We start from the raw sequence: 21,694 nt of genomic DNA on the forward strand, positions 1-21,694 counted from the left end.
CTGCTCTTTCACTAGAGCTATTAGTAATTTGTGTGGGTTTTTGTTTTTGTTTTTTTTAAGCCTCACTGAAGGCATATAGTCTTTCCCTAAGAATGAAGTTCTGGCTTCATTGATTTCCTCTATTGGTTTTCTATTTTCAATTTCATTAATTTCTGCTCCAATTTTTATAATTTTTCTTTTACTCTGGACTTAATGTACTCTTCTAATTTCCTCACAAAGATTTTTTTTTATCTTTTTCTAATAAACGCATTCATGGCTAGAAGTTTCCCTCGAAACACTGTTTTTGCTGCATCCCACAAATTTTCATAAGCTGTATTTTTATTTAGTTAAAAATATTTCTCAAGATTTTTTTCTTTGACCCATGTGTCACTTAGAAGTGTGTTGTTTAGGGGCACCTGGGTGGCATAATCGGTTGGGCATCCAACTAGGTTTTGGCTCAGGTCACAATCTCAGGGCCTTGGGATTTGAGCCCCATGTTGGGCTCCACACTCAGCACATAGTCAGCCTGGGATTCTCTCTCCTTCTGCCCCTTCCCCACCACATGCTCTCTAATAATTTTTTTTTAGAGTATGTTGTTTAATTCCATCATGGTCTAAGTGCACACACTGTATGATTTCTAGTCTTCTAAATTTGTTAAGATGTGGTTTATGGCCCAGAATGTTATCTTGGTCAATGTTCTTTGTGAACTTGAGAAGAATGTGGATTCTGCAGCTGTGGATCAAGTACATCCATTATACCTATTTATTTTCAGTTGATTCCTGGTGTTGAGTTCAACTATGTCCTTACTCATTATCTGCATGCTAGATATGTCCATTCCTGATAGTACTGAAATCTTAAACAGTGGATTCATCTATTTGTCCTTGTAGTTCTATCAGTTTTTTGATTCATTATGTAGCCTTTTCAAATTATGTCTTCTTGGAAAATTGATCCCTTTATCATCATGTAATGCCCTTCTTTATCCATGAAAATTTTATCTGAAGTCTGCTCTGTCTGAAATTAACATAGCCACTTCTGCTTTCTTTTGACAAGTGTTGGCTTGGTACAGCTTTCTCCATTTACTTTTAATCTATGTGTGTTTATGTTTAAAATGAGTTGATTGTAGACAACATGTAATGAGGTCTTGATTTTTGATCCACTGTGTCTTTTTATCAGTGCATTTAGACCACTGACATTCAAAGCAATTACTGGTGTAGTTGGATTAATATCTACCATATTTGCTACTGTTTTCTATTTGTTGTTATTGTTCTTTGTTCCTGTTTTTTTTTTCTGCCATTTCTAGTTTTAATTGATTATTTCTAGGATTCCATTTGCTCTCCATTCTTAGTCTATTTTTTTTTTTTAACATTTTTTTAGTGGTTACTCTAGAGTTTGCAGGATACATTTATCACTAATCCAAGTCTACTTTTAAACAACATAACACTATACTACTTCTCAGGTAGCTCAGGTAGGTTAGAGTAACAAAATAATCCGAATTCCTCCCTTCTGTCCTACCATTGCTGTCATTTACTTTATTTATACACAAGTATACCTAGTCTAATCAGTGTCGCTATTTTGTTTGGTTTAAGATTTATTAGAGAAAGGTGGGGGGAGCAGAGGAAGAATGACAAGCAGACTCCACGCTGAGCACAGAGCCCGACATGGGGCTCAATCCCACAACCGTGAGATCATGACCCGAGCCAAAATCAAGAGTTGGATGCTTAACTGACTGAGCCACCCAGGCACCCGCAGTGTTGCTATTTTGGCCAAACTGTTAAGTCTCGAACAAGAGTAAGAAAAAACTTTTCACTTTGCCTTTACTTATTCCTTCTTCACGCTCTTCCTTTATTTAGATCTGATTCCTTCTCCAGCTTTACTGAGATATAATTGACTTCTACCACTGTGTAAGTGTAACGAGTATAATGTGATAACTTGACACACATATATTGGGAACTGTTACCCACAACAAAGTTAACACATCCTTCACCTCACATAATTACCATTTTGTTATGTTGAGAACATTAGTGCTCTACTCTCACATCAACTTTAAAAGTACACAATACAGTATTTTTAACTATAGTCACCATGCTATACATTAGATCCCCTGAACCTATTCACCTTTTATCTGAAAGTTTGTACCCTTCAACCAACATCTCCCAATTTCCCCCATCCTTCAGCCCCTGGAAACTACCGATCTACTGTTTCTCTGAATTTGATGGGTTTTTGTATAAGTAAGATCATACAGTATTTGTCTTTTTCTATCTGACTCATTTTAGTTAGCATAATGCCCCCAAAGTCCATTCATGTTGTCACAAATGATAGGAATTTTTTTTGAAAGATTTTATTTATTTATTTGACAGAGAGAGACACAGCGAGAGAGGGAACACAAGCAGGAGGAGTGGGAGAGGGAGAAGCAGGCTTCCTACTGAGCAGGAGCCCAACACGGGGCTCGATCCCAGGACCCTGGGATCATGACCCAAGCTGAAGGCAGATGCTTAACAACTGAGCCACCCAGGCGCCCCAGGAGTGCCTTTTTTAATGGCTATTATTTCACTGTGTGTATATTTATCACAGTTACCCATTAATCCATCAATGGACATTTTTAGGGGGCAAAGGGGCACAGGGAGAGGGAGAGACAGAATCTTAAGCAGGATCCATGCCCAGCACAGAGGCCAACATGGGGCTCAATCTCATGACCCTGAGATTGTGACCTGAGCCAAAATCAAGAGTTGAACACTTAACTGACTGAGCCACTGAGGCGCCCCTCCATCAATGGACTCAAATTGTTTTCATGTCCTGGCTATTGTGAGTAATGCTTCAATGAACATGGGAGTACAGACATCCCTTCAAGGTAACAATTTCATCTCTTTCAAAATTACACCCAAAAATGGGATTGCTCGATCATAGGATCACAGAGGAGTTCTATTTTTAATTTTTTGAGGACCCTCCATACGGTTTTTACATAGTGGCTGTACCAATTTTCATTCCCATTAACAGTGCACCAGGGTTCCCTTTTCTCCACATCCTCACCAGCATCTGTGGGGGTTTTTTGTTTGGTTTGGCAATAGCCATTCTAACAGGTGTGAGGTGATAGCTCATTGTAGTTTTGATTTCCATTTCCCTGATGATTAGTGATGTTGCATACCTTTTCAGGTACCTGTTGGCCATTTGCAAGTCTTACTTTGTAAAAATTTCTATTCAAATCCTCTGCCCACTTAATTGGATTATTTGGGTTTTGGGGTTTTTTTTTGTTTTTTTATTTTTTACTATTGAGTTTTACTATAGTTTTACTATTGAGTTACATTCCTTACACTTTGGGTATTAACCCCTTATCAAATATATGGTTTGCAATTATTTTTCCAATTCTGTAGGTTGCCTTTTCATTTTGTCCATGGTTTCTTTTGCTGTATAGAAGCTTTTTAGTTTCACGTAGTTCCACTTGTTGATTTTTGCTTTTGTTGTCAGAACCAAAAAATCATTGCCAAGACCGATGTCAGGAAGGTTCTTCTGCGTATATTCTTCTGTGAGTTTTATAGTTTCAAGTCTGACATTTAACTCCTTACTGTATTGCCAGTTAATTTTTGTAAGTGGTATAAGAAAGGGGTTTAATTTCATTCTTTTGCATAAAGCTATCCAGTATTCCTAACAATTTATTGAAAAACCTATCCTTTCCCCATTGAGTATTCTTGGCTCCCTCATCAAATATTAGTTAGCCATAGACATATGGGTTTATTTCTGGGCTCTCAACTCTGTTCCACTGGTATGCCAGTACCATATTGTCTTGATTACTACAACTTTGTAATGTACTTTGAAATCAGGAAGTATGATGCCTCCAGTTTTGTTCTTTCTCAAAGACTGCTTTGGTTATTCAGGGTTTTTGTGGTTCCGTAACAATTATCTGTTCCATAACAGGATTATCTTTTCTATTTCTGTGACAATTGCCATTGGAATTACATTCAATCTACAGATGGCTTGGGGTAGTATCCATGAACAAAGGTTATCTTTTTATTTATTTAGGTTTTCTTAAATTTCTTTCATAAATGTCATAGTTTCCAGTGTATAAATCCAACTTTCTTGGTTAAATTTATTCCTATTTTATTCTTTTTGATATTATTGTAAATGGGATAATATCCTTTATTTCTTTTTCAGATAGCTCATTGTTAGTATAAAGAAATATGTATGTTGATTTTGTATCCTGATTAGTAATTCATTTATGAAGTTGAAATTTTTTGGAGACTTCAGGATTTTCTGTATACAAGATCATTTCATCAGCAAACAGGAAATTTTTTTTTTTTCTGATTCAGAGGCCTTTTCTTTTTCTTGCCTAATTGCTCTGGGAAAGACTTCCAGTATGTGCTGAATAGAAATGTTGAGAGAGAGCACCCTTGTCTAGTTCCTGATCTCAATGGCAAAGCTTTCAAACTTTCACCACTGAGTATGAGGTCAAAGTGAGCTTGTCAAATATGGCCTTTCTTATGTTAAAGGATATTCCTTCTATATTCAATTTATTGATAGATTTTATTATGAAAGGAGGTTGAATTTTGTCGAGTGCTTTTTCTGCATCTATTGAGATGCAGATCCAAGTTTGGACCTGTTATCACACTCATCTCTAAAGAAGTTGTTTTAACCTGTATTATAAGTCAGGTCTACTGGCAACAAATCTCAATTTTTGTCTGAGGAAGTACTGTTCCTTCACTTGTGAATGATAATTTCATAGGGTACAGAATTCTAGGTTGGGGTTTTTATTTCCCCACAACATTTTAAATATTTTATTCCACACTCTTGTTTGCACAGTTTCTAAGGAGAAGTTGGATATAATGCTTATCTTTGCTTCTCTTTTTTTTTTTTTTTTTCCTTTTGGCTGCTTAAGATTTTCTTTCTTTGATTTTCTTTAGTTTGAAAATGAGATAGGTAGATGTAGTCCTTGCTGGTGGTGGTGGTTTTGGCATTTATCCTACCTGGTATTCTCCGAACTTCCTCAACCTGTGGCTCAGTATCTGACATCAATTTAGGGGAAATTCTCAGTAATTATTGTTTCAAATGTTTCTTCTCTTCCCTCTCCTTCTGGTGTTCCCATTACAGGTATGTTATACCTTTTGTAGTTGTCCCACAGCTCTGTTATTTTGTCTTTTCTCTCTTTGCTTTTCACAGTTTTGGAGGTTTCTACTTCATTATCATCAAGGTCAGATATTCTTTCCTCAGCTGTGTCCAGTCTAAATAAATCTTTTTAAAAATTGCCTTTGGGCTTATTAGTATTCACTTCAGAGAGAGAGCATGCATGTGGCAGGGAGAGGCAGAGGGAGAAAGTCCTAAGCAGACTCCACACTGAGCATACAAACTGACACAAAGCTCAATATCACAATCCTGAGATCATGAACCTGAGCCAGACCAAGAGTCAGACGTTCAACCAACTGTGCCACCCAGGGACCCGAAGCCCAAAGGGCATTCTCCATTTCTCTTAAGTATTTTTGATCTCTAGCATTTTTTTGGTTCTTAGAATTTCCAGGTCTCTGCTTACATTGCCCATCTGTTCCTCCATGAAGTCTACTTTGTCTATTAGAGCCCTTAGTGCATTAATCAGTTTTAAATTCCTTATCTGATAATTCCAACATCCCTGCCACAATCAGGTCTTGCTTGGTCTCTTCCAACTGTCTTATGCTTTTCAGTATTTCTTGCAAGTGTTTCTTGATAACTGGGCATAATGCACTGGGTAAAAAGAACTGCTGTAAATAGGCCTTTAGTAACACATGGGGGAAAGGGAAACATTTTATAATCCGATTAGATTCCCATCTTTTAGTTTCAGAACACGTGCCTCATAGAACTTCACATGTGCTTCTCAGGTGTTTGTAGACAGGCTGACTAGAGTAGGCTGAATGTGGGCATGGCCCTTCTTCCAGGGAAATTAGGCTCTGGTGAATTTTCCTAAGGAAAGATTTTAAGTACAGAAGGCTCTGTCATGTTTCAAAAATAGTTCCATTCCCCCTACCTCCTGCCAGCAGTACAATGGGATTTTCCTCTTTATTTAATATGAGAACCTGGTAGAGATCCAGAAAGTAAAATACACAAAAGTGTGGGAGCCCCCTGGTGACTGGGTGCCCCTGGAATTATTAACTGTGAATTGTCCACATTATACCTCCAGCAATTCATCAATTACAATTGAGGTTTCTATACCCAGGTGCTGGTTCCCAGGGATGGTGCTGCTCTGGTACGTTGTGATTCTCTACATTTGTCTGTCAATCTCTCCAATTTAGGAGGCAGTTCACCCTGTGACCTCACTTCTCTTATGGATCTAAGTAAAGCTATTTTCCAGTTTATTCAACTTTTCACTTTTTGTTATCATGCACCAGACTTCCAAGCTTGTTACAGGCTGGACCAGAAACCTGAAGTCTTTATTCTTAATTGAGGTAAAATTCTTATTACACACAATTAACCACTTTCAACAATTTAGGAGCATTTATTACATTCACAATGTTGGGCAAACATCACCCTTATCTAGTTCCAAAACCTTTTTTTTTTTTTTTTTGGAGAGAGGGAGGGAATCCTTTACTGAGGGGCTTCAGGGTAAAGTCAAAGGTCTGGGAGGACAATGAGATCCAACATCTTCAGCCTGGCCAGAAATTCCCCAGTTCCACAGTCACCAAGAAGCATTATCATTATCTTAAAAGGAAACCCCATACTCATTAAGCAGTCACTTCCTCCCCTCACCCAAACCTTGGCAGCCACTAATCTTTATCTGTGTGGATTTACCTGTATGTTCTGGATATTTCATATAAATGAAAAAAACATCTGATCTTTTGTGACTGGCTTCTTTCACTTGGCATAACGTTTTTAAAGTTCATCATGTTGTAGCATGGATCAGTATTCCATTTCTTTTTAAGGTTGAGTAATATCCCATGATGCAGATACACCACATTTTGTTTATTCATTCATCCACTCATGTAACATCCTGTGCCTTTTTCCTGTCATCCAGAATAGCGATTCTAAAATGTCCTCAGAGAGGCCAGGTCATCCTCAGCAAGACCCCTTTTGGGCCCAGCCACTTTGAACATACACATTCTAAACAGACACCAGAAGGACGATCTATCTGCTCCAGCCCCTCCAGATGAGGGCACTGGTCTTCCCCACACCAGAGACAGAAGAACATGTGACATTTGGAGACTGACATTGGGGGTTTGTTGTTAGGTTTAAAGAGATAGAAAAGTGGTAGAATTTTCTTCTCTTGGAAACCCAGGAGAAAGGGGGAAGAAAAGTAAAAGGAGGTTGCTTTGAATTAATTGTACCACAGGCAGGAGTAAAGCTAAGTTTTAGAGTGTATATTCTGGAGAGCTAAGAAATATCCCTACAATAGAAACAATCACTCTTTAATTATAACAGTTAGGGTAATTCCACAAGCTCAAAAAAGCTCCTAAAAAAAAACTACCAAGAGAAACATGTTTGCTTTTACCACCTAATATCTTGCCCATAGTCAAAAGCAGAAAAATGCCTACCCCTGGCCCCCTGCAAGTTGTCCATGTCCTAGTTCCTAGAACCTGCGGATCTGTTACCTTACATGGCAAAATGGACTTTGCTGATGTGCCTTAGATGAAGGATCTTGCAATAGGGAGATGACCCTGGATTATCAAGGGTCTTTTATAAGACGGAGCCCAAAGGTCTGAATCAGAGAAGGACATATGAAAACAAAAGGAGAGCTCAGAGTGATGCAAGGCCCCAAAGCCAAGGAATGTGGGCAAGCTCTGAGAACCTGGAAGGATAAGGTAACAGATTCTTCCCTAGAGCATCTGTGAAAAACACAGGCCTACTAATACTTTGATTTTAGCTCAGTAAGACCCATTTTGGACTTCTGACCTCCACACAGTAAGATACACAGTAAGTTTGTGTTGTTTTAAGCAAGTGAGTTTGTGGTCATTTGTTTCAGAAGCAATAGGAAACTAATATACCCCTCTAAAATATCCAGCCATTTACAAGCAATCACCAATATGTAGAAACACTGAGAAGTCAGACTTTTCCATGAGGATGGTGTTTGTGTCTTCATGATGAAAATGTAGTGCCTGCATGTTAGAAACCCAACACACAGGAGGGAGAAAGGGAGGAAACACACAAGGAAACCTGGAATAAGAAGCAAAATTTAGCCCTGAAGTTTGTCACACTAGAAGGAGAAAAAAAAATCTGAAGGATCACAAATTTTTCACATCTGCCATAAAACATTTCACAGCACCTTCAAATCAGATGGGCCCTGGTGAAAGGTTTTAACAAGCCAATACCCCGTGTGGTAAGGCTCAGAAAACGAACTTTCAATTCTCTTAATTTTCCAGTTAAATGAATCTGATTTTCTCCACAGAGAGGGAATTAAACTCCCCCAAACCAAGAAAATCCCCTTTCCACATAACAACTGATACAGTAAAGATAAAACTTGGCTATGTAATGGTCTCATTACTCTCGTTGCAAACCATCTGTCAAATTTTGTTTAACAAGTAGAGTAAATTCAAGAGAAATAAATAACAGTTGTCTGAAACCCTCATGTCCACACAGGTATACTTTAAGTGAGCTTTGCTTGACATAAAGCGTGCGCGCGCAGACACACACACACACACACACACACACACACACACACACTCTCAATTTCCTGGCAATGCACTCTTGCTTAAATACACAAACATCAAGCACAGAGAGGGATGCAAATCATTCCTCCTCCTCCCCCTCCTCCCCTACTCCCTCCCATCTTGCTCCTCTGAGAACTCAGACCCAAACCAGTTCTGCTCCTTCCCAGCTGCCAGTTCCCAAGAACATTCACAACCCGTAGTCCTCCTAAAACAAACAGCACATAAATCAGCAACAAAAACTCACTCAACTTCAAACCCAGGCGATTCCAACATTAATAGTGCCTTTGTTGTCAATAAACCTCGATTTGACTTCTCCTATTTTTATGTGTATTTTATTTATAAATTACTAATGCTTTTCTTGAAGCAGAATGGTCAAAGTAATAGTCTACACTGAACCACTCCACCAGCGGGAAAAGAATAAAAAAAGATATATTTCACTTTGAGTAAAGGAGAGAGAACTATTAGCTGTGAATATATAGGCATTTCCTAATTCTGCTTGATCTCCAGTACCTATACTCCCCCCCAGCCCTCCCCACCCCCACCACCTCCTCGGAAGGAACAAAGACCATGTGGACTCCATGCTGTAGTCAATTCAACAGATAGAAAGTAGAAGTCACAGCCCTGAGGAGCCATTCTCTCAAGCTGTGCCTATTCTTCAGAGGTTAGAGTATTGATAGATTTGTCCACACTGGTAGACGTGTAGAGGTGGTGGTAGTGGTTTATACTAAGTGAGAAACTACTATAAACCAGGTACATGACAGAACCCTTCAGCTCCTCAGGAATGCTAACAGCTTTCAGAAGCAATAGCTCTTTCTTTCCCCAACTTCAGAGGAAATGGAAGAGTGAGCTGTTCACAGAGGAAAGCAGAAGAGGAAGAAGCCAGTATTTAATATGAAGTTCCACTTCTTTCTTGGCCCAGAAACCACGAAGACCCAATTCTCTCCTGCAGGGAGCTCTGGATCGAATGGGTTTGGAAGATGAAGTGCCTCATATGAAGGGAACAGAGAAAAACAATGGCAAGCCAGGTTTTTTCAAGCCATCCAGAGACTTTCAGATTTCTGGTTCAAATGGTTGAAAACATGGGTTGCTTATACAAAACTTGGGAGATACTGAGAACCGTTACATGGACAGGTAAGTTCTGTCATACTGGGATGGGGACAACAGCCCCTGAAATGCCAAGGCCTTCCCCAAGCTGGCCCCATTTGCAAACAGACACATAGGGTCCCAACTTCCATCACAGGTTCATGGCAGATAAGAGCAGGAAGGCACCTGAGACATGGCCTTATCCAAACACTCACTCAGGAATGGCTCACAGTCCCACAATATGTTAAGGGGTAAAGTTACAACCAGAATCCTGGTTTTCTCACTCCTTCTGTATTTTATTTTCCATCCAAAAATGTTGGGGCTCCTCCCAAAGTCAATGGAAGAGGTGCAAGTGAGGATATAGTGGGAGCAGGGAAGGAAGGGGGACTCTGCTACAGTGCCAACTGCCCTCCCTTTTTCCTCCGTGGATCCAGCTAAGAAAGAAGCAAATACAAACTTAGACCAGTACCCTGGCCCTCTAGGCATATATGTGGCTATTTCAGAGAAGGACCCACTCTCCTGCTTCAGAGACCATGCCAGCCCTATCCTTGTAAGGCTTGCTTAGCTCCTCCCACCAACCTCCCTTCCATCTCTGCGGCCAACATCCCCTCCCCTTTCTGCCTTGCCATCAGACCAGCCTCTTCCCCTTCCCCACAAGAACTCTCACATACTATCATCTGTTCGGTAGACTAATAGAGAAAACTCACACTTAGGAGGACAAGTTGATGGGCATAGAGGGTTGCAGCTTGAAGCCGGTAGATGTGCCCCACCCAAATCTCACTCATCCTTCAGAATGCAGCTCAATTTCCACCCCTTCTGCAAGAAGCCTCTCTCGTATCTTCCTGTGTTTAGACATCTTGAATAACCAACCCTACCCTCTCCCAGTGCTCCAAAGTAATCCTAACAGCCAACAGCGCAAAACTTCGTGAGATACAGGACCCCATCTCAGGGACCCACTAGCATCTCTCCTTTTCTTCACCTCTGACACTCTCCTCCCCTGAGCCCAGACAATCTCTCTCTAGGACCCAGAGTCAGCCAGTTCCTCTATCATCACAGTCTTTCACATCTTTTTTCTTATACTTGGGCCTAAACTTTTCAAATTCAAGAGTCAGGATCAGAGTCTCCTGTGTTCTGCTGTGTCATCACCTGAGGAAAGTAAACATCAAATACTGAAGCTGACAGGAAGGGCAAGATGTGCAAAGAAATAGAGATTTAAAAAAAAAAAAAAAAAAAAAAACAAGCTCAGGGACAATTTCAAACTCATTATCCTGTTTTACAAACCTTTTTTGAGCACCTCTTCTGTGCTAGGTATTCTGACAGGCATTTTCACTTCTATTCTCGCATTTGGACTTAGAACAACTCTCTCTCCATGTTACAGGTGACTAAATGGCCTCAGATGGCCAATGACCTCCTTAGAGCCACACAGTCCATGTGCCCTCTGCCTCAAACAAGTGTACAGGCCTTGAGACTGGAGCTGTGAGCTCTTTCAAAAGCAGGGTAGTATGGCACAGTGGTTAAGAGTAAGGGACTAAGGGACCAAGGGACCAAGGGACCAAGGGGCGCCTGGGTGGCTCAGTCATTAAGCATCTGCCTTCAGCTCAGGTCATGATCCCCAGGTCCTGGGATGGAGCCCCGCATCGGGCTCCCTGCTCTGCGGGAAGCCTGCTTCTCCCTCTCCCACTCGCCCCTGCTTGTGTTCCCTCTCGGTCAAATAAATAAAATCTTTTTAAAAAAATTTAAAAATAAATAAAAAACTACTGGGGCGCCTGAGTGGCTCAGTCATTAAGCATCTGCCTTCGGCTCGGGTCATGATCCCAGGGTCCTGGGTTCGAGCCCCACATCGGGCTCCCTGCTCTGCGGGAAGCCTGCTTCCCCCTCTCCCACTCCCCCTGCTTGTGTCCCCTCTCTCGCTGTGTCTCTCTCTGTCAAATAAATAAAGAAAATCTTAAAAAAAAAAAAAAAGAGTGAGGGGCCAAGCTTGAACCCCACCACCTACTAGTTGGGTACCTAACTAGGTGACCTCTCTCGGCCTGTTTCCTCATCTGCAAAATAGCGATAACTGTTCAAACCTACGAACTTACCTCCCCGCCCCCCAGTGAGTTGTCAGAGAATGAAACAAATATCTGTCGAAGTAATAAGAATTATGTCTGGCTCAGAATGGACCCTTAATCAGTGTGAGCCGCCACCACCATCACCACCCTCTCCCCAGGCCAGGGCTTTAGGCTCCCCTGAAGATGTGGATGGAATCAAACCCGTAAGTCCCATTTCCCGCTTACCTAGAGCTGGAGATGGAGCTGGTGGATGTGCATTCCCAGCGCTGAGCTTTCTGAGCTGGCACAAGGAAAGTAACAGTCCTTGGAGTTTATCTGACTGATGTGCTTTTATTCATTGGTATTAGTGGTCTTGTTGGTTGTTGGTCTTCCCAACTTTTTAACCTTGTATACTTTTTACCTCACAACATGTACACGGAACCAAACTACAGAGTATTTTAGATTACGGTGGTCTAGCACAGATATTAGCTGGCAGGTAAAGCAGGCTGAGGTGACAGTTTCTTAATATTTCATTTTCATCTGTGGAAAAATCATGCATTCTTTCTGGCCTGGTGAGCCCCAGGAGACAAGAAATTTTAGGTTCTAAACAGCAGGAAAAGGGACAAGGACTATACATGCAGAAGAGAATGTGGGAAACAGAGAACAACTCTGGATGGTTTTAGGAAAGTTCACAGTAGCAAGCTCAATCCCTCCCCCATTCCACAGGCTTCTACAACGAAAGTGAGCTTAGAGGCTAGCAAATCCAGCCACCTTTATTTTATAGAGAAAGGCCAGAAAAATGAAATGACTTGCCCAGTGTCTCCCGACCAAGGGAAAAATGAGCATTCAGTGAAGGAAACTCATGAATTGTAAAGGATGGTCAATCCCCAATAAGGCACACATGGACACCAGTCCCCGTTCGGCCACTGATCCAGACATGCTCCCTCTCTGGGGCCCAGGCTCATCTGTAAAACAAGACTTGGAACCAATGCCCAGTGAATCACTGTGTCGACAGCTATCAGAGACACCTTGCCGGCAGTAACATTGTGTGACCCTCAGATCCACAGTCTTACAGTCTTGTGTTCTATCTAGAGGCCACCTTAAAAGTAGTACTCCAAATAACATGCACACACCCACAACCACACAAACACACATCTATGTTAGCAGAAAGCAGAAGAGAATTTTAAGTCCTATTAAAGGGCTTTGAGTTTAAGATTTCCTTCCTTTTTTCTTTTCTCTCCTGGTAAGCTCACTTAAGTGGTTTAACACACACACACACACACAGCCCAGCCTCTCTGGCCATTTGGGTTTCTGTTCCCAGGCAACACCGCTCCAAGGAAGGGGGAAATGTAAGCCAGCAACGGTGGCCCATGAGGGCCAACAAAGAGGGGCCAAGCACTCCCACTGTCACCACCCTAAAACACCTGGTCGGCTCTGATTAATGAGATGAAGACCAGATGCTAAAAATGTCTGCTAAATTAAAAGAAAAAAGAAACAAAGAGAAAAGGAAAGGAAACCAGAAGCCTGCCTTTAATACAGTGCACTTCGTTATCTGTAATGTCTTTCAACCACAGATAACAGAATCAACCACATGGAATCTAAGATGCATGCCAGGTGAAAAAACATCATAAAGACATAATAAAAAGTTCCACCAGTGCCCATAAATTGCTGGGGGACTGTTGCAAGGGCAGAACCATAAATTCTTGATGTTTCCCAAATTAGAGGGTACCAACACGTATGCAGATATATTTGTGTGGGTAATTGAGGGCTAAAAAAAATCTTACATTAAACACAGCTACCTCCTTCAAACACTGTTAGGGGAGCCTCCAACAGGCACACACATACAGCACACACTGTAGGAATTCAATTTGGAAACCATCATCTAAAGCACAGAGGAGAACAGGAAAGTCATATTGCTATAATGCTTAGATTATCAATCATCTTGACAGTTTATTGGCTTTATCACCACACATACCATTAAAATGATGTCTGGCCTAGACTGTCAGGAGCAAACATTAAACAGACCAGGATTAAAAAGCAGATCCCAAACAGCACTCCAGTCAAGTTTCCCTTCCACTCTGAAATTAGTTAGAGCTGACTAAGAAACTGGCGCTAGACTTTGAAGAAATATACAGCCCAAAAGGCTGCGAGTCAACTCAGACCTGAGGAGCTGATAGGTAGTGTCATGTTATGGCAAATCTGACTCTCCTGAGGTTGATTTATCACGCACTCTGTGCAACAGAACGATTACTAATGGTGGAACCAGGGGCGGGGGGAGGGGGGACAAAACCCCACCACCATAATTTGCCTCTTCTTGCAACCAAGGGCTTGCATCAGAAGGACCAAGCCAGCTCCCTGAAGTGGGGTAGGAATGCTAGTAAATTCACACTACTGAACAAACATATTAACATTACCCCCACACAGGTTATTAAAGTAATTTTACAGATTCAGAAGAACCGAATAGGCAGCGGAAGAGACATTCATAATTCAAGAGCTCTAGACAGCGAAAGAGTTACGAACCCTATACGTTTTTAAAATGCTTCTGCATGTGTCACTTTGGCAAGGAAATCTCAACACAATTAAAACTATACTAGCACATCAATAGGGCTCAATTGAGAGCTGTGTACCTGCCTTTTACTAGGCCAGGGCTTTTATAGATGCCTCAGGAAGAAAGGGAAAATGGGAAATTCGCTGCTAATTAAAGGGAACCTTCTGTGCCTAAGGAAAAATGGTGGCATTTCTAAAATATATATAAAAGAAACACGTTTTCGAATCTCTGCCAAGGGTTTGGCTTTTTCACAGCCCCTAGAACTGTTCCGTGTTTGTTTGGAAGTTACAGAGCCATTCTGTTTGTGATTAATAGTTTGCTTTCCAGTACAAATAAGTCATTAAAAAGGGTGGGGTGGGGTGCAGAGAGAACTGACAGGGTAGGAACTGGCCCCGAAACAATGCGAGTAAGAAATTCATACCACATTTTCCAACTTTTTCACTCCCTTATTTACCCAAGTGGGGTCTATGCCCTCCCCACTGGGTGACTTCAACATGACCCTATGGGTGAAAACACTCACTGGGACACCACACTAGAGGTGCTTTCTCTTGTGTCTTTCCCCCAGGTGGACTCATGGGTACCTGGGGAATCCTGTTAACTCGTCATTCATTGAAGGCTCTGGAAAAGGATGGGATGGAAGTGACCACAGGGCAGGAAAGAGCAGCTTCAGCAGTGCTCCTGCTTTCATTGGGCTGACTTCTCATGGGCTATGCTGCCATTTTGTGACACTTCTAACCAGCCTCCCATTTCCAAGGAGGGCTGACCTTGCTTTGTCAGTTATAGGCTGAGGGAGAACAGTGACAATATACCACTTACCCAGGGGAAGTAATTCCCTGCACGTCAGATGTCACCAGGGGGGGGGAAAAAAAAAAAAGATGTAATGCCAGAACCCAAGGCTTGTACACAGCTCAACAAATCCTGAACTTTACACCTGAGCATGTGGGTTTGGGAAGCAAGGCAAAACCCACTCATATCGTCGAGTATCACATACCCAGTAACATCACAACTCTTTGTACAAGAGCCAGGAGAGAGAGAACTAGGGGAAGGCATCCAGCAACCAAGCTCCTCACACAAGAAACTTCCTCTGCCATCACCCCCCAGCTCAGATTTCTGAAGCACTTTCACTATCAGTGAGGCAGAAACCTCCCACAACAGGCCCTCCACATACCCACCCCCAAACAAGAAACAGACAAAAATCTCCACTTTCACACTCCAAGACATCAAGGCACCACGAGCCCCATGGGGAGGAGAGATGTGTAGCAACCCGTCAGTGAAATCATTCATGAAGGTCACTGGGCACCAGCCAAGGGACCAACATGGTGCTGAGCCTTGTTAGGAACACATGGGACTCTGAGGAGCATGATTAACGTGTCCACGGAACCCACAACAACCCAGCTAGGAGATATGACTGGCTTATCACCAAGTAGATGGAGATTTTCCGCTCTTTCCACCAGCCCCTGAGCTCCTTCAGGGCAGGGACTATGTCTCATTGATTTGGTGTAAAACCTACCAAGAATGAATGAAACCAGATATGAATGAGAAAAAAATGATTCTTAATCAAACAATAATACATGCAAAAGCAGAACTGTTAGTTGGTTTGGAAATCCCAGCTTTACTGCCAATTCAGGCCCTTCTTCCAGCAAGTGGCTGAAAGAAAGCAGACAGTGAGGCAGCAGGAGGCTGCATCGACTCGTCGTCTTTCCTCTAAGTCCTCCTGGAACACTCTCCTCTTCCCCACCACACCTTCACAATGCTGACATCTGTGCTATACCGAGTGCCTGTGTAGGGGGGCCCCTCAGCCTGTCTAGAATCAGAACAGTAAGGCAGGAGAACATCAGTGGGCAAGGGGGTACTACTAAGAAATGAGAAAACTGAGATTTATTAAGAATAAATCCTCTCCTCTTCTACTTCGTTGCTGTCTACCCTAGAAATGGCTCTAAAATGTTCCCAAGGTTCACCCAAACACCAAGCTCACTAGGGTTTTCTTATTACAAAAAATAAGACTTAAAGGCTGTCTGTTTGTATGTTAGCTACGACCACAAGAGTGGCAGGAGCACAGAAGTTAGACCCTCCAATAGTAGACTCTTCATCAACACTTAAGAATTGAAAGGAGACATTTAATAGTGATTTGGAAAGCAAAGTAATTCAGCATGGGAGTTAAACAGAAAAGACAGGCCATCGGTGTAAGAACAGTTGTCATTACACAATGCAGTAACAGGAACCATGATGTTAGAATTCACCTAAAACAGCAGCTGGGGTTGGGGCATCAGGGACAGCTTTACGGAGCTGGTAAGAATCAGCAGGTCCTTGAAGCATGTGTACAGAGGCGGAAGGCATTCCAGGTACGAAGAATATGGGGGCCGGAGAGGGGGAGGTGCAGCCAGTATACTGCAGTGGTAGACTAAAGGGGTCACAGAGGAGAGTGGAGGAAGCTAACATAGGATGGGGCAGAGACCGTAAAGATCCCAAGCAGAGCCTGAAATGAACACCTAAAATTAAACTCTTGATCTTCCGGTGTGTTCTATTTCAGTGACTTCACCATTATGGTAGGAATGGCTGGTTGTCTCCTGATTATCTGCCACTACATATGGCCATGTGGCTAAGTTGTGGCCCATGGGATGTGCTGACTCTGCAGGGAGGAGACACACTTGGATTGTGACAGGAGAGAGCATTCCATTTCCATCTTGTTTAGCTACTTGGAGTCTTGTTAAAGCACCCCAACCTGTATCAAAACTACAACCACCACCATTATTCATCCAGTTTCCAAGCCAGGCACTCAGGTATCAGGCTGGACTGTGTCATCTCCCTCATGATCCCCATAATCTCTCTCACCAAGTTCTGATGTCAATTACTATCTACCACTCAGATTTACCATTATTTCACCTCACCCCAACAGCCAAGGACATGACCTACCCACACATACTTTCACTTTCTCTGAACCATTATCATAGAACCATTCTTTCTCCAGACACAGATCTGATCATGGCCCCTAATGAAAACTCCCAATGGTTTCCCATTGTTCTTAGGGTAACAACAAAAATCTTCAGCACATACTAGGAGGCTTAACACAATCTGATCCCGATCTGCCTCCTCTATACCACACTACACCTCCCAACCTTCTTTTGGTCCCCCTAATAACTACTATGCTTTCATCCCACACAGGGCATCTGTACACGATGTTCCCACTTTCTAGAATGCTTTACTTAGTTAAGTCTTACTCATCCTTCAGATCTTAACCCAAGCAACACTTGGTTAGGGGAGACTTCCCTGACCTCCTACCAGGTCAACTCCCCCTATTATACCATGCACTAACACATGCATTGATGCACTAATACGTACAGTTATACCCATGAGGCTTTCTTACAGTATTTCTCTTTATAATTAGCTAACTATCTGGTAAGCCGTATTTACTATTAATCTAACAAAATATAGAATGAACACTACATTTATCCGATTAATGTCAGTCCACTGTTCCCTACTCAAGACTATGTGCTCAGTGAGGGTAAGGCCCATCCGTATTATTGCTCACCAGTGAATCTCTGGCATCTAGCATGATCCATGGCACAGAGGCACTCAACACATATTTAATATGTGAATGAGCTAATATAGAAATTAATGGATGGTCTGGTACCTCCCATAGCTTTTACTTCATTAATACCCCTCATCAATCTAGCACCTGCCTAATCATATACCCTCATGTTCCCAGATTGTCTTCCCAAACAAAGCCAAGGCTCTCAGAACCTAAGGAAAATATCCTTACCCTGCCTGCTCTCCCTCCTTTAGCTTCTTCCCTGAGAAAGACGATCTACTGTGAAAGGGTGGCTCCTTGTGCACTCTATTCCCAATGCAACTATTGTGCTATCAAAAAAAGAAAAAAAAAATGGAGAGTTAAATATCACCGGTACTTAATGACCCATTAGACAGCCACCTTGATACCAAACAGAAGGTGGTTAATGCTCTAACAAACTGATGTTAAACCAAAGTAACAGAGGGTAGCATAAACCAAGAGTCACGGTTTATAACACTAGTGTTTCATTAACCGAATGGGAAACAGGGCACACCAGATTCCTGACCAGCTATAAAGTGGCACAACTGAATCACAACGACTGTGGCAAGTTCCCCAAATGTCTCGGTCCACAGACCTAATGCCATCTACAACCCAAAAATGACAGAATTCTTTTCCTTTAAATATCCACTGCCAGGGCACCTGGGTGGCTCAGTCATTGGGCGTCTGCCTTCAGCTCAGGTCATGATCCCAGGGTCCTGGGATCGAGCCCCAGGCCGGGCTGCCTGCTCCGCAGGAAGCCTGCTTTTCCCTCTCCCACTCCCCCTGCTCGTGTTCCCTCTGTCTCTGTCAAATAAATAAATAAAATCTTTTCAATAAATAAATAAATACCCACCACCATCACCGCCACCCCTGACCTATAATGCAACACTCTCCAGCAGGAGAAGCTGCCAACTTTCAAACTGCACACAGAAGAAGCCAATGAAACCTCCCTAAATGTCAGCTGGCGTTGCATTCAAATGCAAACTTGTTTTTGAAGAAGACGGGCACAACTGTGGTACCTACGATAAAGAAAATGGGCTCTGAACTGACAGTGGGTATCCTCACCTCCAAAATCTGCATTCCCAAAAGAAAGGGGTTCCTTCCTGGCTTTTGTACTTTTACACGGTGACCATAAAAAAGCCTTTATGGGCTCCTGTACCATCTTGCCCTGCCGTAGACATTTCAGTGTTAGGGCCTCTCAGGTTAAACTCGAGAAAGGCAGCAAGCGATGCAGATGAGTGCCCCCATGGATCACAAGGTGGTGTGGGCATAGAAGCATCACAGGAAAGGGATGGCTGCCTCTGCTTAGGGACTGCAGGAGCAGAGAGAGAAGCACAAGCACTAATCAGAACAAGAAGGGAGAAAATGCACCTGGTAGAGCCTGGAGAGGCCTCTGAACCTCTTGGAAGAAACACCAAAAGTAAACTTAGGTTCATGCTTGCACCTGCCTGAGGACTAGGGCCAACCAGGCCCTCAGGCCATGGATGCCAGAAGTTTGTTATCCTCAGTTCTTCCCCAAGAAACACTGTGGCTTGGCAGGCGCTCTGACTGCCCGCCCCCCCCCCACATTCTGCAGAAGAATGAACAGACATGCAGAGCAAATGTCCCATGAACTGAAGTCAGAGGTTAGTGCTAAGAAAAAAGATCTAATAAGCAAGAAGGCATATAACTTGTTCTCTGGACCAAGTAGGTCAATGAAAATCCCCTTCCAAACCATGCCCACCAAAAGGAAATGGGAAAATGGATCATCATCAATTACCAGTGCCACAGAGAAGATGAGGCCACACCATTGTTCCGGTCTCGTCTTCCTGGGCACACAGCTGGACTTCATTTTCCAGTCTCCCTTCAAGAAAGTGGGGCCATGTAACTCATTCTTACCAGTGAAATGTGAAAGGAAGTGAGGTTGGACAGCCCTGGGGCTGGGGGCAGTTCAGAGTTTGGTATGTCTTCTCCATGTTCTCTCTCCTCATCCACTAGAAAAAGTGAGAGGACTCTAGGAACAAAGCAAAGGGAAGGCACTGAAGACAAAGGGTTCTTGGGCCCGTGAATGATGTTGGGAAACAGCTCTCCTCTCCCACCTCACTCCCTCTCATACACACACCCTCTACTTTAGACTTGAGAGCAATAAACAGACTTCTCTCATGTCAAGCCACTAAGGTTTGGGGGTTGGTTTTAATAGCCATTAGTCTTCTCTGGCTAATAGAATAATTCAAACTTCATTAGCATCTGGTTTGAGACCTATATTGGTTATGTTTATTTGTATAGCAGATCCACCCTCCTGATTATGCTGGGCTCTGGTTAATGTTAATATTTGGTTTTTATTCTCTCAGTTGGATTATTGAGTCTCAAAAATTTCACCATGGAAAATCTTCAATATGGAAAAGCCACCAGCAAATGTTCACAAGCTGACCCCACTTCCGTGTCTATAAACAGGCCATACTCCCTCTCACTTTCAAGTTCCTTCTGGTCTCTCTTGCAATGGACAGGACACACACATTGAGCCCACTACATTTACAGACATATTAGGTCAGTTAGAGCTTTACCAGTAATTAAAAAAAAAAAAATAGATTTGAACATACATACACATATCAGGCAAATAAGGGAGCAAAAGGGAACACATTTTGCAAGGGGATAAATATAAATTCCAATCAAAGGAATAAGGTGTTATCCACTCTCTGGTCTGAGACTGCAAATTAAAAATGCTTGTTTTGAAGAAAACATTGTTTATTTGGGATGCTTATCTATTATAGGATTAGAAAAGAGTAAACCAGAGACTGACTTGTGCTGGAGTGATAGGTAGAAAAGGCAAAGGCACTTCAAAAAAAAAAAAAAAAAAAAAAAATTCCAGCATTCTACCACCTTGAATCCTGGAGAACCCCGGAAGGCATACTTGGCTTAGTTGAAGTCTGGACATGAGTTCCTAGAGAGGTCATGAATGAGTGGCAACTGCAGTGGCAGAGTCCATTTCTTCAAGCAGAAAGAACACACTAGGAGATCTGATCACTTGTCTAGAAGACCAGTACCAGGTAGTGTGGTCTCATTCTGGCACTGGGGAAACCAATCCCAACGAAGATTGACTTATATTGCTAAATATTTACTGAGTATCTAATACCACTTGAGAACCTGTGGGAGAAACTGAATGTGACTATTTCAGAGCCGAAAGGACTCTTAGAGATAATCTGTCATTTCTCAGCTGTGAATCCTTGCTTCAATTCTCAACCTCAGTTTCTTCATCGGAAGCTAATAGATGCAAAGCACTTAGCAAACATGAGCCCACAATATATTTTAGCTGTCACCAGAACAATAACCATCCTGAAGGGCTAAACTGCATGTGAGTACAGTGTTGGATGGAGAGATAGAAGTCACCGGGCCACCTTTATGACTCCCACAAAGGAAGATGGAGGGTCAATTAAGGGAGTCTCCAGCCTCCCACCCCACTCAGCAGCAGCTGTTTGGGGATATTCTATATACTGGAGTTCTACATAAAGTATCATTTAACTGAAGGGTCCTTTTGCTCGGCAGAAAATAAAAGTTTAAGAAACAGTAGTTTAATCCCCTTCATCCCACCCCACCCCCCCCTTTTTTTTTTTAACCATTGAGGAAACTGGAGGTTGGAAAACGGAAGTTAACATACATGTTCTGACTCCCAGTTATCTTTTCATTGAGCCAGGCTGGAGGCTGTGGATGAGCCAGATTTCTTCCCCTAGCGAAACTTGCAGTTCTAGTGTCCAGAGCTCAGCTCTGACTAGAGGCCATCTCTGGAAGCTCTGCCACTGCAAGGAAGACAGAGGTGGTGCTGGGTGCTTCCCAGCTGGGTGCTGCCCCACTGGTGCCACCCAGTGGTGTCTCTTTCGCCTGGGGTGCAAACATCCCCCTCTCACCCCAAACCAATTATGAGCACATCCCCTAT

The 21,694-nt window shown here is 42.5% G+C and overlaps 1 protein-coding gene across 1 annotated transcript in view; it reads right to left on the reverse strand.

The window, feature by feature from the left end:
* The window catches only part of LRMDA (leucine rich melanocyte differentiation associated), a 1,122,731-nt gene that overhangs the window by 1,022,190 nt on the left and 78,847 nt on the right, over window positions 1-21,694 (reverse strand). Inside the window, exon 2 of the mRNA XM_088019786.1 lies at window positions 19,663-19,777. The gene's annotated coding sequence lies outside the window, so the exon portion shown is untranslated. The remainder of the gene's footprint in view (window positions 1-19,662; window positions 19,778-21,694) is intronic.

Source organism: Eumetopias jubatus, unplaced genomic scaffold, assembly GCF_037043125.1.
Source record: "Eumetopias jubatus isolate StellerSeaLion01/CBP00866 unplaced genomic scaffold, mEumJub1_p1.0 scaffold_17, whole genome shotgun sequence".
In the NCBI taxonomy this organism is placed as follows: domain Eukaryota; kingdom Metazoa; phylum Chordata; class Mammalia; order Carnivora; family Otariidae; genus Eumetopias; species Eumetopias jubatus.